The sequence below is a fragment of the Symphalangus syndactylus genome, chromosome 19, assembly GCF_028878055.3.
Source record: "Symphalangus syndactylus isolate Jambi chromosome 19, NHGRI_mSymSyn1-v2.1_pri, whole genome shotgun sequence".
In the NCBI taxonomy this organism is placed as follows: Eukaryota; Metazoa; Chordata; class Mammalia; order Primates; family Hylobatidae; genus Symphalangus; species Symphalangus syndactylus.
The window spans coordinates 20,544,124-20,561,168 of record NC_072434.2 but is presented as its reverse complement, the minus strand read 5'-3'; the positions used below and the strand labels follow the sequence as shown (position 1 = coordinate 20,561,168).

At 37.7% G+C, this 17,045-nt stretch overlaps 1 protein-coding gene across 19 annotated transcripts in view; it reads left to right on the top strand.

Moving 5' to 3' along the window:
• Nucleotides 1-17,045, top strand: part of PPP1R12B (protein phosphatase 1 regulatory subunit 12B) — a 241,733-nt gene that overhangs the window by 115,758 nt on the left and 108,930 nt on the right. Inside the window, exon 15 of one of the 19 annotated variants that reach the window (XR_008649676.2) lies at nt 5,894-6,028. The exons of the other annotated variants lie outside the window; for them this stretch is intronic. The gene's annotated coding sequence lies outside the window, so the exon portion shown is untranslated. The remainder of the gene's footprint in view (nt 1-5,893; nt 6,029-17,045) is intronic. 19 annotated transcript variants of the gene reach the window in all.

The following is a 17,045-nucleotide window of genomic DNA, read 5'->3' as shown; positions in this document are numbered from 1 at the left end:
CAAGAGAGGATACCTAGTTTACTTTCCAGCTAAGCCCACAATTTATACCTTCTCAGGCAAGCCATTTAACTTCTCTTGTTCAGTTTCTTACTCAGCTAATTGGTGGAGTTAGGAGATCTATAGGGAATATTAGATTATAAAATAATAGCATTCTAAGTCATCAGTGACTGCCTTAGTTATGTGCTCAATATTGTGTTAAAAACTGTGAATATCATAAAAAAGGGACATGCCCTAGGTGCTGTCATGATCTAAGACATCAAATGTACACATAGTAAGGCATGAGTGTATATTAAGGAATAATATATCCTTTAGAGCAAAATTGTGTTTAGGTAGGTATATTAAGAGTTCAGCGAAGATGAATGGTGTAGGATGGAGTAGTCAGAAGGGGCTTCATGGAGCCAGAGGAGATTGAGTTGGCCTTTAAGTATATGAAAGGTTTAAATGCTGTAAGAGAATTAATGTTTTTGAAAACTTACTATATGCCAAGTACCCTGTTAGATGCATTTAATCTTTGTAACTTTGTCAGATAAGTAATATTCTTTTCGTAATACACGTAAGAGAATGCATTAAGGCTCAGCTAGGTTAAGGAATCTGTCCACAGTCACAGAATTTGTAATGAAAAGCCAGAATTCAAAACCAGGTATTTTGGACTTGGAGGCCCATGCTTGCTCTTCTACACCTCCAAGAAAATATGTCCAAGGGGTCAGTCTTCATTGGATATTTGTATACCATGAGCTTGGCAATATAAGCACAATGGTTAGAATCTCTTGATATTTATTTGAAGGGGATGTAGAACTTCTAGGAAATGAGTCTTTGTATAGGGAAATATCACTTCTGAAAGTGAAGCAAATTGAAAACTTGCTAGCCTCTCTGAAATCTAGATGGGAAATATGGTTTTTTTTGTTTTTATTTTTGTTTTGAGAACCAAATGAGAGATTGTCTTATGGGTCATCTGGCTGTCCAGGGTTGGCTGAGGTTGCTGAATATAAGAAGCTTATTTTTGGGAGAGTTCCAGAGCCTTGGCCAGGCATATTTCTATTTTAATAAGTATTTTTTAAAATGGAATTGGCTGACAGCAGTTACCTGAAGGCTTGTTTCTGATTCTTCTTTAAACAGTGATTTTTCTTCCTCGTCCTCAGAGTCTGTTAGATAATACCAGATAGTATACTGACCTAGCTTTTAAATTTATTTTTTCTAAGGAAATCTAGTCTTCTAACTTGATAAAGGGAACTAAAGTATGATTCATAGTCCTTGCGCATTTGTGCTGAAAATGGCTCATTAATCATTGACATGTAAATAAAATATAGTAATAGCTCAAGAATCCTTTGAGAACTAAATTTCTTTATAATGAAACTGACAGTGTTTAATAGAACACTTAGCATGCAAAATTCATAAACACTGGGAAGCAAAACTGCAAGCTTAGCTCTATCTATTACAAAAATACACCTGCACAATGATTTTATTTGTCCTTGACAGTTGTTTATTTTTCCTGTCGTAATAGGATTCACCTTTGACCCTGCACTGCTCTCTAGGGTTACCGTATCTCACTCTTCCCTTCACTGTTAGTCTTGAAACAGTCTTCCAATTTCACTTTATCCATTTCCTGGCCTTCTATTCACTGTTCAACATATTGAAATAGAAATTCTGCCCCACCCCCCAATCCAGTGAATTTTTTCTGGCAAAGGGCCCTGTAAACTTCCTAATTACTAAATTCCTTAGTCACTTCATCTTTTACCTTGAATCCTGGCAGTAATTTATAATGTTGACTATTGCCTTCCTAAATTTTTATTCTGCCATAACCTCTCTGATATTATTCTTTCCTGGCTCACTTCTACCTTTTCTGATTGCTCCTCCTTTGTGTTCTTTTTAGCCCTTTTTTTTCTGTAAACACCTTAGGTATTGTTCCTTAGGCTTCCTTCTTCTCTCTCCTTAGGACTCTCCCTAGCTGACCTCATCCACTCTGATTGCTACAGCTAGCACTCAGATCTCTATCTCCAGCTCAAACTTATTTGCAGAAGTTCATTGTACTACATGTAAAGGACTTACTTAGGACAGTGCCTAACTTCATGTGGGCACTCCATAACAATAGCCATTTCTGGCTGTTACTTTATCTCCTTATTTTTTATTTCCTTTATTTATCTATTTTAAGTATTGTTATAGGCATGTATTTCTGTAAGGATTCTCAAGTCCTCTTTAGAAAGAGGGAATAAGCAAACAGGTAAACCAAATCTTTCTTTCCTCTTGCCTTTTTTTTTTTTTTATTATACTTTAGGTTTTAGGGTACATGTGCACAATGTGCAGGTTTGTTACATATGTATCCATGTGCCATGTTGGTTTGCTGCACCCATTAACTCATCATTTAGCATTAGGTATATCTCCTAATGCTGTCCCTCCCCCCTCCCTCCACCCCACAACAGTCCCTGGAGTGTGATGTTCCCCTTCCTGTGTCCATGAGTTCTCATTGTTCAATTCCCACCTATGAGTGAGAACATGCGGTGTTTGGTTTTTTGTCCCTGCGATAGTTTACTGAGAATGATGGTTTCCAGTTTCATCCATGTCCCTACAAAGGACATGAACTCATCATTTTTTATGGCTGCATAGTATTCCGTGGTGTATATATGCCACATTTTCTTAATCCAGTCTATCATTGTTGGACATTTGGGTTGGTTCCAAGTCTTTGCTATTGTGAATCCTCTAGCCTTAAAAAGGCAAGAGAAAGTCTTTGTTCTCACTTTTTTTTTTTTAGAAATCTCTTTGCTAATTGTCTTACATGTCACCAACTGAGAACTTGGAAATCAAACTAGAAGGCTTTTCATTCTTTACTTCTCATATTTAGTCTGTCACCAAGTCTTGTCTGTCATTCTCCTTAAGAATCCTTCAATTCCATCCTCTCCTCTCTTTCTGTTAACTCAGGCCCTTCTAACTGGGCCTTCCTCTCCCCTGCCCCAACCCACCATTCCACCATCTACAGTGCAGCATTAGTGATCTTTCTTATATGCGAATCTCATCCAGTCACTGTCTCCTGCTTAAAATCTGAGAATGGTCCTGCAAGCAATGTTGTCCTCCCTTGTTTTCTAGGAAGTCTCTTTTTATTATGATTATTATTATTATACTTTAAGTTTTAGGGTACATGTGCACAACGTGCAGGTTTGTTACATATGTATACATGTGCCATGTTGGTGTGCTGCACCCATTAACTCGTCATTTAGCATTAGGTATATCTCCTAATGCTGTCCCTTCCCCCTCCCCCACCCCACAACAGTCCCCGGTGTGTGATGTTCCCCTTCCTGTGTCCATGTGTTCTCATTGTTTAGTTCCCACCTATGAGTGAGAACATGCAGTGTTTGGTTTTTTGTCCTTGCGATAGTTTGCTGAGAATGATGATTTCCAGCTTCATCCATGTCCCTGCAAAGGACATGAACTCATCCTTTTTTATGGCTGCACAGTATTCTGTGGTGTATATGTGCCACATTTTCTTAATCCAGCCTATCGTTGTTGGACATTTAGGTTGGTTCCAAGTCTTTGCTATTGTGAACAGTGCCACAATAAACATATGTGTGCATGTGTCTTTATAGCAGCATGATTTATAATCCTTTGGGTATATACCCAGTAATGGGATGGCTGGGTCAAATGGTATTTCTAGTTCTAGATCCCTGAGGGATCACCACACTGACTTCCACAATGGTTAAACTAGTTTACAGTCCCAACAACAGTGTAAAAGTGGTCCTATTTCTCCACATCCTCTCCAGCACCTGTTGTTTCCTGACTTTTTAATGATCGCCATTCTAACTAGTGTGAGATGGTATCTCATTGTGGTTTTGATTTGCATTTCTCTGATGGCCAGTGGTGATGAGCATTTTTTCATGTGTTTTTTGGCTGCATAAATGTCTTCTTTTGAGAACTGTCTGTTCATATCCTTCACCCACTTTTTGATGGGGTTGTTTGTTTTTTTCTTGTAAATTTGTTTGAGTTCATTGTAGATTCTGGATATTAGCCCTTTGTCAGATGAGTAGGTTGCAAAAATTTTCTCCCATTCTGTAGGTTGCCTGTTCACTCTGATGGTGGTGTCTTTTGCTGTGCAGAAGCTCTTTAGTTTAATTAGATCCCATTTGTCAATTTTGGCTTCTGTTGCCATTGCTTTTGGTGTTTTAGACATGAAGTCCTTGCCCATGCCTATGTCCTGAATGGTATTGCCTAGGTTTTCTTCTAGGGTTTTTATGGTTTTAGGTCTAACATGTAAGTCTTTAATCCATCTTGAATTAATTTTTGTATAAGGTGTAAGGAAGGGATCCAGTTTCAGCTTTCTACATATGGCTAGCCAGTTGTTTTCTAGGAAGTCTCTTACTCTCTTTAGATTCTGCCCAGATCACCCCCTTGCAACATTTTATTTCTGATACTCCTCAGATTTCCTCTCCAGAGCTATCTCTTTGTGGCAATTTTTGTCTTAAATTTTAATTATCAGTACTTAATATGTCCAACTCCCTTACAAGATCTTGCTTCAGAACACAGCATTTGGAATAGGTAAAGAAGGGTAAAGTGGTGGCTGGGCAGGGTGGCTCATGCCTGTAATCCCAGCACTTTGGGAGGCTGAGGTGGGCGGATCACCTGAGGTCAGGAGTTTGAGACCAGCCTGGCCAACATGGTGAAATCCCATCTCTACTAAAAATACAAAAAATTAGCCAGGCATGGTGGCACTCGCCTGTAGTCCTAACTACTCGAGAGGCTGAGTCGTTTAAACCCAGGAGGCAGAGGTTGCAGTGACCACTGCACTCCAGCCTGGGTGACAGAGCAAGACTCTGTCTCAAAAAAAAAGAAAAGAAAGGTAAAATGGGAAACTGGTTGAATAGAATGAACAAAATGAGCGCATGAACCAATACACTATTGACCAAACTTTAAAAATGGTAAATAAATATGTAGGGAATTAGAGTCAACCCTAAAACAAAACTGAATAGCTCAGATTCTGAATTTCATCCATAACCTTAAGTCAGTTCAATAATTGTTTTAGAGTACCTAATAAAGGGTGGGCACAATGCTAAATTTTAATGATGTAATGATAAAGAGTGGTCCCTACCTTCCTAGAACTTCGAGAATGGTGGTTAGTTGTGGGTAGAATAGCACTTTTTTTGTTATAATCTACAGTTTAGCATAGTGGCCAACATCTGACTTAATGAGCTAAGGCAGTTGTTGGTTTACGTATTACTTTCTAGTGTAAAAGAAAGTCAATGTGTTTCTTCAACAGTGAGTTTTAAAAATAACTATTGGGTACTAGGCTTAGTACCTGGGTAATGAAATAATCTGTACAACAAACTCAGTGACATGAGTTTACCTATATAAATAAATAAAAATAAAAGTTAAAAAAATTTTCCTTAGGCTAGGACTGGGGTGACTACCAAGTAGCATGAGTGAGTTTTGGAGGGTGACAGAATTGTTCTGTATCTTGATTACAGTGATGGTTATGAGACTTTATGCATTTGTCAAACTCGAACTCACAGACCTATATGCTAAAAAGGGCAAATTTTACCATATGTAAACTTACTCAGGAAACCTCACTCAAAAAAGAAAAAAAAAATATGCCACCAAGTCTTAAAGGAATTTGATTCATCTGCAAAGTAGGGTAACTGGAAAGTGAAAATAATAGACTTATTTTAGAGGCTTTCTCTGAAGATAAATCTAATTTAGGTCTTTTAGGGAGTTCTTTCTTTCTAGATCCTTCCCTTCATAATCTGAGCTAATGGAAAGTTCAGAAATCCCTGAAATTGCTAGCCAAATTTTGTGTATACGTTAAGTGTTTTTTAGGGGTAGGAGATTACGTTTCTTATCTGATTGTTAAAGATGGGTTAGATTTCAATAAAGGTTAAGAACCGCAGATCTAAGAGCTTTTCTGCTTCCCCAGATACCCCCTTTTTCCCCATTGGAGGCCATCCTAGTGATGACAGGAGCTGGAGACAGATTTCTAGGAGTTGGTGAGAGTGGAGGAGTCTGTGAATCTACTGGTCGTAATACAGAGAGCCCACCTATGCTAACACAGGTCTTTTCCTGATTGCCTCCTTACACAAGCTAGAACTCCTTTTTCTACCACTTCTGACCTCTGTTCTCTCTCTTTGCCCCCTATGGCCGACCAATTTTTTTCTGGCATATTTAGCTTCCTTTAGTATTTAGCATATACTGAGGAGTACCTGTGCTTTCTATATCACTATCAACTATGGTAATAAAAAAAAGTGTGAAATACAAATACATCTCTTTTATGTATATCTTACTGTTTGGAACAGTCCTTTAAATATTAATGATCATTTTTCAAAGTTAAAAGTTTCTAACCTTAACTTTTAAAAAGTTTACGAAATTTCCCACAGTAACTGTAAGAAAATAAAAATTGCCCGTATTCTCACCATCAGCAGTATCACTGCTAACATCTTTATATATTTTATTTATTCTGAGATCATGCTGTATATGGTTTTTTCTTTTAAAAAAATTATTGGCCAGCTGCAGTGGCTTATGCCTGTAATACTAGCACTTTGGGAGGCAGAGGTGGGAGGATCACTTGCACTCAGGAGTTCGAGACAAGCCTGGGCAACATAGTGAGACCTCATCTCTACAGAGAATTATAAAGAAAAAAAAAAAATTTAGCCAGGCGTGGTAGCCTGTGCCTCTAATCCCAGCTACTCAAGTGGCTGATGTGGGAGGATCAGTTGAGCCCAGGAGGTCGAGGCTGTAGTGAGCTATGATCATGCCAGCTGTACTCCAGCCTGGGTGGCAGAGCAAGACCTTATCTCAAAAAAAAAAAAAAAAATGAAAACAAAAAGTTATTAAATATCACAGACACCCAATCTCTCCATCTTCTGGTCTGATCAAATCCCAATATTTTGCCATATTTGCTTCAGTTATTAAGAATAAAATATAGTTAAGCCCCTGTGTATCTTTCCTCAGTCTCATCCCTTGACTTTCCCTAAAATTAATCACTATCCTGAATTTGCTATTTATCATTCTCAGATTTTTATCACTATTATTTTTCATTTGCATACTTATATAATTCTTCTACATGTTTTAATACTTTATATAAATAGTATAATCTGCACACATCATTCTGAAACTTGCTCTTGTCACTTAGCATTCTGTTTGTTCATTCTAAATGCTTATTTTAGTCCATTGTACAATTATACCACAGTTTGTTTTTGTTTTTTTTCCTGTGCTGATGGACATTTAGGTATTTAGATCTTTTTTTTTCTTCCCCTAATACTAATGATGCTGCCGTTTACATTCTTGTTCATGTTTCTTGACACAAACGTGCAAGACTTTCTCAACAGTATTTATTTCCAAATGGAATTTCCGGGTCTATAGGGTAAGTGCATCTTCACTGGACACTGCCTGATTGCTCTCGTCTTTACTCTCACCAGCAATGTACGTGAGTTTCTAATTCTTTACAACTAGGTTAGACTTGAAATGATTTTTTTTTTTTTATTTTGCTGCTGCTTTTTTGGTAATCTAAGGAAGATAAAATCATTTCTCATTTTAATTTGCATTTTTTTTATTACTAGTGAAACAATATTTTCTCTTATGTTTATATGGTTTTCTGGTTTCCTTTTTTGTGAATTTCCTGATTATGTATTTTGTTGATCTTGTTGTTGTCATTAGGTTGGTTCTTTTTTAAAAAATGGGTAAAAGTTTTTTATATATTCCAGATATGAATATTTTGGAACTTATGTGTATATAGTACTTTTTAGTTTGTCTTTTAATGTCTATAATATTTTATCATATGAATGTTCTTTATTTAACCATTCCCCTTATTGTTTGATATGTAGGTTATTTCCATATACATTTTGTGTGTTTAATTTCTTGGGCTATCTTGTTAAAAAAAAATGAGTGGTGGTGCTGAATTTGTCTTGGTCTACTTTGTAGTAAATGATAAATATTTGAGACAGTTGGCCAGGTCCAGCTGGTATAGCTGATGTATGTGAAATAAAGCAGCACTCACTGGCCTTGTTGGTGCTTGAATCTGCCATTCTTACCATCAGTAACACTTGTTCTGACCAGTGAACTAATTGTAGAGTGACCTACGTAAGTAAAAACATTGTCATTGTGAAAGTGGCTTTGGCATTTGAGGTTGGCATGTTTTTAATGGAACAAATGTTCAGATGGAAAAGAATTCAAGATGATATAGTAGTTATCTAAGGTAGGTCACAGAAACACCAGACTCACGCTTTCTCTAAAGCAAAAGGACTTCTCTGAGCCATAGCTTGGTGATATATAACTTAGCGTCTAGAGCAGGGATCAGCAAATTTTTTCTGCAAAGGACCAGATAGTAAATATTTTAGACTTTTCAAGCCACATGGTTTCTGTTGCAGCTGCTCCCTTCTGCTGGTGTAGCACAGCAAGCAGTAGTTACACAGCCTTGCCCATTCATTTATGTGTTGTCTGTGACTGCTTTGGCCTCACAACAGAGCTGTTGAGTAGGCCTGCAAAACCTAAAAGATTTACTGTTTGGCCCTTTGCAGACAAAATTTGCCGACTTCAACCCCTGCAAACTCAGCACTCTTGACATTTGGGGCCAGTTAATTATAGGTCTAGATTCAAGAAATGCTTAGTTTGACTGAGGGAAATTCTTTCTTAAAAAATTCTTAATGGAATTGTAGCTTTGATGCATTGCTTAAACGTCAGCTGTGATCTCAGTGTCAAATTAGAGAGGCCAAAAATGACACATGAGCATTTGAATGCAGTTGTCCTAAACTATGAAATCAGATCATATTTTGGTATGTGACACATACTAGATCTAGAAATCTTCCTGATCTGTAGCTAGCAGCTTATCAAATTGAGTGGTATGTACACTCTTTGTCTAGGTTTAACCCATTTATAGCAGATACGAAATTTGTTCCTGCATTTCTGTGTGTGAGGTGTGCCTTTTTTATCTATCTCTTCACAGCTGTTGGCATTTGCCAGCTGGCTATGCCTGAGCCTCAAGTGAGGCAGTATTTACAGCTCGGTTGGATAGATGCAGCATCTAGGGGGTAGCTCAAGGGCAGATGAAATAGGATCCAGAATGAGAATGCTGCATCTCTCTTTGCTCTGTCTTCTTTCACATGAGGAAGAATTTCTCTCTCTCCCCTCCCTGTCAAATGAGAAGTAGTATTGATTGGTTTGGTACAGTGTATAAAACATGCATCTAATGGAATGTTATTTTGGGAACTATTAGCAGCATTGGCTCTGCCGAGGCCCAAGATTTTGCCTTCTTTCCCTTTTCTCCTCCCCTTCCTTCTCCTCCTCCTTAGTAGCAGTTCCTTAGCAAATTGCAAGCTTTGCCTCTGGCTTGCTGTATAGCAGTGGCAGTGCAAGCCTTTTCCAGTTTCCAAGGGAGACCGGGTGCTGAGACTGCAGTCTTTCCCAGCAGCCACTTACCTTTCTTGCATTCGTTTCCACACATCTCTTGACCTTCATTCTGCTATGCAGGCCTGCTCGAGGAGGTAACAGCCTGTTTTCTTGGAGCTCTCTTTGTCAAAGGGGGCAGAGGGAAAGTAGGGTGGTGCAGGGAAAGGCGTACAGAGACAGCAGAGTATAAATGCCGCAATTGGGAAAAAGTAGCTCTAAAGTGTGCTGTATCTGTGAGCTTGTTCCTATTTGCTATATCTATAGAACTATTGTAAAGGTGGGAACCCCAGCACTATATCGTACTACTTAAAGTACCACATATAAAAATGTAAGATTACTGTAATACTGCCTCCAGGAAGCATAGGAGAAAAATGAGAACTTTGAGAAGAAAATGGAATCAATTGCTTTTAAACTTAGCTGACTAACAAATTGCATTTTTTGTTGTTTTTTTTTTTTTGAGACAGAGTCCCACTCTTGTCGCCCAGGCTGGAGTGCAGTGGTGCGATCTCACTGCAACCTCTACCTCCCAGGTTCAAGTGATTCTCTTGCCTCAGCCTCCCCGGTAGCTAGGATTACAGGTGTAGGCCACTATGCAATTTTTTCTGTTTTTAGTAGAGACATGGTTTCACTGTGTTGGCTAGAATGATCTCAAACTCCTGGCCTCAGGTAATCCGCCCGCCTTGGCCTCCTAAAATGCTGGAATTATAGGCATGAGCTACCATGCCCAGCCACAAATTGCGTTCTTGATGAAATTTTGTTAAGTTTATGTTTTATGAGTTGGATCTGGTTTTCAGGTTTGAGGAGAGGGCTTGATAATATTGTCTTTTAATTGGATTCTCGGGACTTCTAGAGCTGTGATGTGCAGTATGGTAATCAGTAGCCATGTGTGGCTACTCAAATTTAAATAATTAAAATTAAATTTAAAATTTAGTTCCTCTTTTAACTGCTCAGTGACCACATGTGACTAGTGGCAACCATATTGGGCTGTGCAGGTATACAACATTTCCATTATCACACACAGTTCTGTTGGTCAGTACTAAAGAAAGTAACCTATGAAATATAAGAAATGTAGTATTTGGCCAGACTGAGAATAGACATTTCGTGAGGAGACTTAGAGGCCGTTTGTTCAGAATCAGTATAAATATGGATTCACCATGGTTTAAAGCTAAATGGGATCTTTAAAATTTTAGATTTACCCCTTTGTTTTACAGATGAAGAAACTAGAGTTCCAAGAGATTAAGTGATTCTCTTAAGATCAAACAAGTAATTAATGGCAGAGCTAAAACTAGAACCCAGGTGCCTGTTCTTTCTATTGTACCATAGTATTAGCCTCTCCTTCCCAATTAGGAACAGCAAGGAAAATTTGAACTTAAATTTACCTCATAGGGTCCTAGCAACTGTAGAGTCAACTGCATCCTCCAAAGAAGAATTTATTCCTAATGTTTTTAACGTTTATAGTTTGTACATGGCAGTCTTATAGCATGTTGATGGAAATTTCTGGAAATGTAAAAATCATACTTTCCCAAGAATGGAGTATTGATTATGACAGACTTTTGGGAAATGTTAGGGGATGCTAGGAGAAGTTTAATGCAAGACATTGTTATCCATTAGTTCCCGATATTGCAAGATTTGCTAGAAGAAATGTCTTGCTACATAAATCCACATAGCTAGAATACCATGGTACTGAGTGGAGGAAACAGTGTTCATTGTGGTGCAACATAAGAAAAGCTATACCTGAAGCAGGAGAACATGGTTAAAATCCCTTTAGGTATATAACATTGTTACCTTGGGTGTTTTGGCATCTCCTTAGGCCTTTATTGACTCATCTGTAAAATAGGAATACATTTTTTGTGTCTACCTGAAGCCTTAGAATTAGATCAAATGACATCTTGAATTCATAAAGTCTGTAGGCATAGGTCTGTGATTCCCATGATCCCCCTAAGTCTGTCCCCCTGCCCCTGCCCCTAGTAGCTATCCATATGTACTTCCAGGTTGATATCAAAGAAGGCTTTTTTGGGATCTCTGAAGAACTTTTATCGATGTAATCTTATGTTAATACACAGGACATTGGCTGGGCATGGTGGCTCATGCCTGTAATCCTAGCACTTTGAGAGGCTGATCCGGGCAGATCACCTGAGGTCAGGAGTTCGAGACCAGTCTTGCCAACATGGTGAAACTCTGTCTTTTCTTACTAAAAAATGTAAAAACTAGCTGAGTGTGGTGGCATGCGCCTGTAGTACCAGCTACTAGGGAGGCTGAGGCGGGAGGATTGCTTGAACCCAGGAGGCAGAGGTTGCATTGAGCCCGAGATCGTGCCACTGCACTCTAGCTTGGGCAACAGAGTGAGACTCTGTCTCAAAAAAAAAAGATATAGTTCAACGAATGATAAACTATCTTATAAGACCATTAGATATTATGTAATTAATGACCATAGCATCCTCAGTGGTCAGTATTAGACATATACTATAAAATATTTATATAGCATGTCTTTAATTATGTTTTTATATATTATAAGCTATATAATATATAAATATAGTAAATTTCTATGGCCGGGCTGTGGTGGCTTACCCTGTAATCCCATCACTTTGGGAGGCTGAGGCAGGGGATCACTTGAGGTCAGGAGTTTGACACCAGCCTGGCCAATGTGGTGGAAACCCCGCTCTACTAAAAATACCAAAATTAGCTGGGCCTGGTGGCACATGCCTGTAGTTCCAGCTACTCGGGAGGCTGAGGCAGGAGAATCACTTGAACCTGGAAGGCAGAGGTTGCAGTGAGCCGAGATCATGCCACTGCACTCCAGCCTGGGTGACGGAGCAAGACTCTGTCTCAAAAAAAAAAAAAAAAAAAAAATTTTAATAAGACATATACTATAAGAGACATCTATAAAACCTGTATACTCAACTTAGTTCGTTTCCTGTTTGGAGTGAACATGTTTAAATGCCATTCTCTCCTCAACAGATTTTAGGTATAGGACTCTAAAGCTACTTCAAAACCCAATTTCCCATTGGATTCCAGACAAAATTTATTTTGTTATCATTCTAGAGAAAGCAGCGTTGTTCTCTCCTTGAAAATTATGGTTATTTCTTTTTTCATTCTTCTACTTGGAGTAGTTTTATTTTACTTAGGTAACCCTATGAACCTTCATGGAGAATATTTCAAGGGACTTAAGTCCTCTTCCAAATGAGTTAGCCATACCTGGTAAAAATAATTAAGGGGAACTCTTTGATTAAGATGTGATGAATATTATAGCACACCTATCCTTTCTTTATTTTCCAAATTATTACTGATGAGCTTTTAATATGACAATGAAAATAATGTAGTAGTAAGAGTGTTGGTCATGATGATAGTAGTTCTGGTCATGGTAGTAGCAGCAAACCTGTGCCAGGTTCTATTCTAAGTGCCTTACATGGGTTTGCATTTAATCTTCACAACTCTATTAATATATCTGTATGTATCTATTACAACTGCTCATATCTTCATTGTATAAGAAACTTGGGTATAGAGTGCTTAAATAATCACCTACCAAGTAAGTTGAGAAGCCATTGTACAAACCCAGGCAGTATGATTTTTATGCCATGGTACTTTATCACTATGCTATACCTGTCAAAAGATAGTTTAGGTCTTTTATTATTATTTATTGTGACTTTTAAAATATTCACTGGTGATTTGCTGGATGTTTTGCACAACTTCCTTTTTCTTTTTCTTTTCTTTTTTTTTTTTTTTGGAAACAGGCTTTCACTCTGTCACCCTGGGCTAGAGTGCAGTGGTGCAATCATGGCTCACTGCAGCCTTGACCTCCTGGGCTCAAGCAATTCTCCCAAAACAACTTCTTAAGGCAGAATTTGTCCATTTATAGTGTGTGAAGGGGCAGTATATACTTTAGAGGCCAAGTACGAAGTATATCTGTGAAGTCATGCTTAATTCTCCGTAATCAATTATTTGAATGCCACTGATTGCGTAATCGCAATATCATAACAAATACAAAGAAAAATTCTTCCTGCCCTCTAGGAAACATAGTAGATAGAGATGGTAATAAGAGGACTTTGGCATCTGAATTCCTTCCCATGCTACTAAACTGTGAGTGTTAGCCTAGTTTTTTCCGGATGCCAGAAGGCGAGGGGATAGATGAGAAGCCATGGCTTTCATTATTTTTATTTCTGTCTTATGAGACTATATCTGTCTTCTTTGCATAGCAATGAAGAATCCTGTAGCATTCAGATTCATGGATGGCTGCAATGCTTCTCCGAAAAATCAAGGAGTGTGGAGTGTGAGCTTGCTCTACATAGGGGTCAGCAATATTTTTCTATAAAGGGCCAGATAGTGATTATTTTGGCCTTTGCAGGCCATGTTGTCTCTGTTGCAGTTACTAAACTCTGCTCTGTGATTCCAGTAAAACTTTATTTACAAAAATGTTGCAGGCCAGATTTGGCCCGAGATCATAGTTTGCTGACCAGCTGGTCTAGATTTTAGAAAGTGTTACAGAAGGACTTAGTCTCTACTGAAAACGTAGTATGTCCTCAACGCAGCTGTAAGTTAGGCACATTACTTCTGTAATCTTTGGAATGCCCATCTGAGATAAAGAAAAATGAATGAAAATGTTTCTTCAAAAACATTTACAGTTCAAGTCTTGGAATTTATGGGTTTTGTTTTTATATATTTTTTCTTAAATAGTAAAACTCTCATATATTGACACAGGTTACAGAATAATATGTGTGATATTCATAGTACATAGTTTTTTATAGTTTTATAGTTTATAAAAACTATATATAGTTTGTATAGTATATATTTACATACAATCTGGACTTATATGCAGTAAAATAAAAATGAGATTATCTCCACGTGGTGGAATTTTAGTTGATTTTTGTTTTCATATTTTTGTCTGTTTTTTCCCCCTGGGAAAAAAGTAGTGTGATTTCACATGTGTGATTTCAAATATTTAAGATTTCAAGTCAGGTAAAATATTCCTGATCTTACCTACCAGGTTTTTACAAGCTCTGTTTCTCTCATTCAAAAAAACTCTCTAAAGTAGGCAGTAGGATAAGGGAGCTTGAGCCCCTTTTCTTTCACTGTGCCTTCTGTCCTGTATGCAAAGAAGAGATAAAGGTCAAGAATTCAGTATAATAGTGATACTGTATGTTTTGCAGGTAGAAATAACATGTGAGTAGGTTTGCTGGTAATCTAGACAGAACTTCATGGGAAGTTAGTTCTCACCAATTCCAGTATCTGGACTACAGCTTTAGTTTTGGGACTTAATTTTTTTAGTTCACTCAGAGGAGAGGAATATATTAAGGAAATATGCAAACCTACCAAACTATAGTATATTGACACATGTATTGGAATTCCAATTTACTAATTTACATTGAGGGAAAAATATGAGTATTAAAAACATTGCCTGGTTGGGAACTTCTGCTTCAGTCTATGGCATATTTTGTTTTATGTAAAATCTCCCACTGAGAATAACTAGAAAAAACTGAATAAATATGAGAAAAAAGTTTTTGAAGGTACTTGAGAGTTACGAAGCAAGTGAGAACTTGAGGGATCAAGATCCTGGAGAGAAGGAAACCTTAAAAGGGTAAACCCAACATTTGGTTCTACTTTTCCCCTTGAGGTATTTGCTGATTAGTAAAGCAGTGGCTATGAGCCTGAGAAACTGAACAAGATTTTGGTAGTCTCATGGGACTCAGCGAATGATTGGAGTTGAGAAAGAGAGCCCAGCAGATACCCCAAACTTTGATTTAGAACCACTGAAGGGCTACATTGTAAGGGCTTACCAGAAATAGACCAGCCCTTGAAAAGACTGAAGCCTAGCTTCCAATCAGCTCAGTCTCAAAGTGGATTAAGGTACTTTGCCTTAGTCTTCTGGTTCTTAAAGTGTGGTCCCCAGACCAGCAGTATTATCTGAACTAATTAGGAATGCAGATTCTCAGACCCCTACGCCAGACCTGCTGAATCAGGACGTCTGGTGGTGTGGTACTCAGAAATTTGTATTGCATAAGCCCTCAAAGTGGTTCTGATACAAGTGAAAGTTTAAGAACCACTTCCTTAGCCTAACTGCCAGGGGGAGAAAATATCCTCTCTGAAGGGTAGCAACAACAGTCATGAGTTATCACTCACTACATTTTTTTATTAAATATGCCTGATGTTAATTTAAAAATTAGCATACATACCAAGAAATAAGAGTTACCAAAAGACCAAAAGAAAAAATAGACAATAGGAACAGGTCCAGATACTGATATTATCAGACATGGACTTTAAAATAATTGTGATTAATATGTTCCAGGAAATAGATAAGAAGTGGAGATTTTCACCAGAGAACTGCAGTCTATTAAAAACAATCAAGTGGAAATTCTAGAAACAAAAAATCACTGAAATCAAGAAATTCAGTTGGTGAGTTTGCAGTAGTAGACCAGCTAAAGAAATGATTAGTGAACTGAAAGACTGGACAGTAGAAAATATCCAGAATGAAGCACAGAGAGATAAAAGGATGGAAAATACAGAAAAAGCATGATAAATCAGTAGAACGTGGCCAGTAAGGTCTAACATAAGTGATTGGAGTCCCAAGAGAAGACAGAAACTAGCTTCATTTTTCACAGAACACCGTTTTTACTTCAAAGCATTACTGATGGTCAAACAATGGTTATTCACACCTGAGTAATTTGGCAGACATTTTCTTGAAAATAAAGTCAACCCGTCGAGTATTTGTTACCAATTAAAAATTTAAACTTTCAAGCAGAAATTAGAATTTTAGAAGACTTATATGTCACCGTAAGTAATATTATTGACAGCTTCCCAATACTTAAAGACTGTTCTAAGATCAAAGGTGATATTAAATAATTTATTTTTACTATTATATAATTATTATGTTAATATTGGGAAAATCTGCTTAATGCAGCAATATTTTACAAATGCACCAATATTTTACAAATGACTAATGAAGATATGTTACAAAATCAAGCATGACTAAGAAGATTCTTTGAAAGTACAAGATAGACCAAAAGATTTCAATGTAACAGAATATGAAAAATCTATTAATATGTTTTAGAGCAGTGTTCCCCAACCTTTTTGGCACCAGGGACTGGTTTTGTGGAAGACAATTTTTCCACAGACTGGTGGGGGTGTGGGGTGTGGGGGACGGTGATGGTTTTGGGTAAAACTGTTCTGCAGATCATCAGGCATTGGTTAGATTCTCATAAGGCATGCACAACCTAGATTCCTGGCACGGGCAGCTCACGATAGGGTTCATGTCCCTATGAGAATCTAATGCCGCGGCTGATCTGACAGAGGGCAGAGCTCAGGCATCAGTGCTCACTTGCTCACCTCCTGCGGTACAGCGTGGTTCCCAACAGGCCACAGATTGGTACTGGTCTGCAGCCCGGGGTTTGGGGACCCCTGTTTTAGAGTACACATGGTAACTAATCACCACTTGTGTTGGTGTAGCATCAAAGAAAAATATCTCCCAATTATCTGAGAAAGCTATCACAATACTCCTCACTTTTCCAACTATGTATTTGTGCAAGACTAGATAATCTTTATATATTTTAACCAAAACAATATATTGACTGCATAAGCAGATAAGAGGATCCCACTGTCTTCTATTAAGCCAACATTAAAGAAATTTATGAAAATGTAAAACAATGCCACTCTTCTAATTTTTTGTTTTGGAAGATATAGTTTTTTTAATAAAAAGT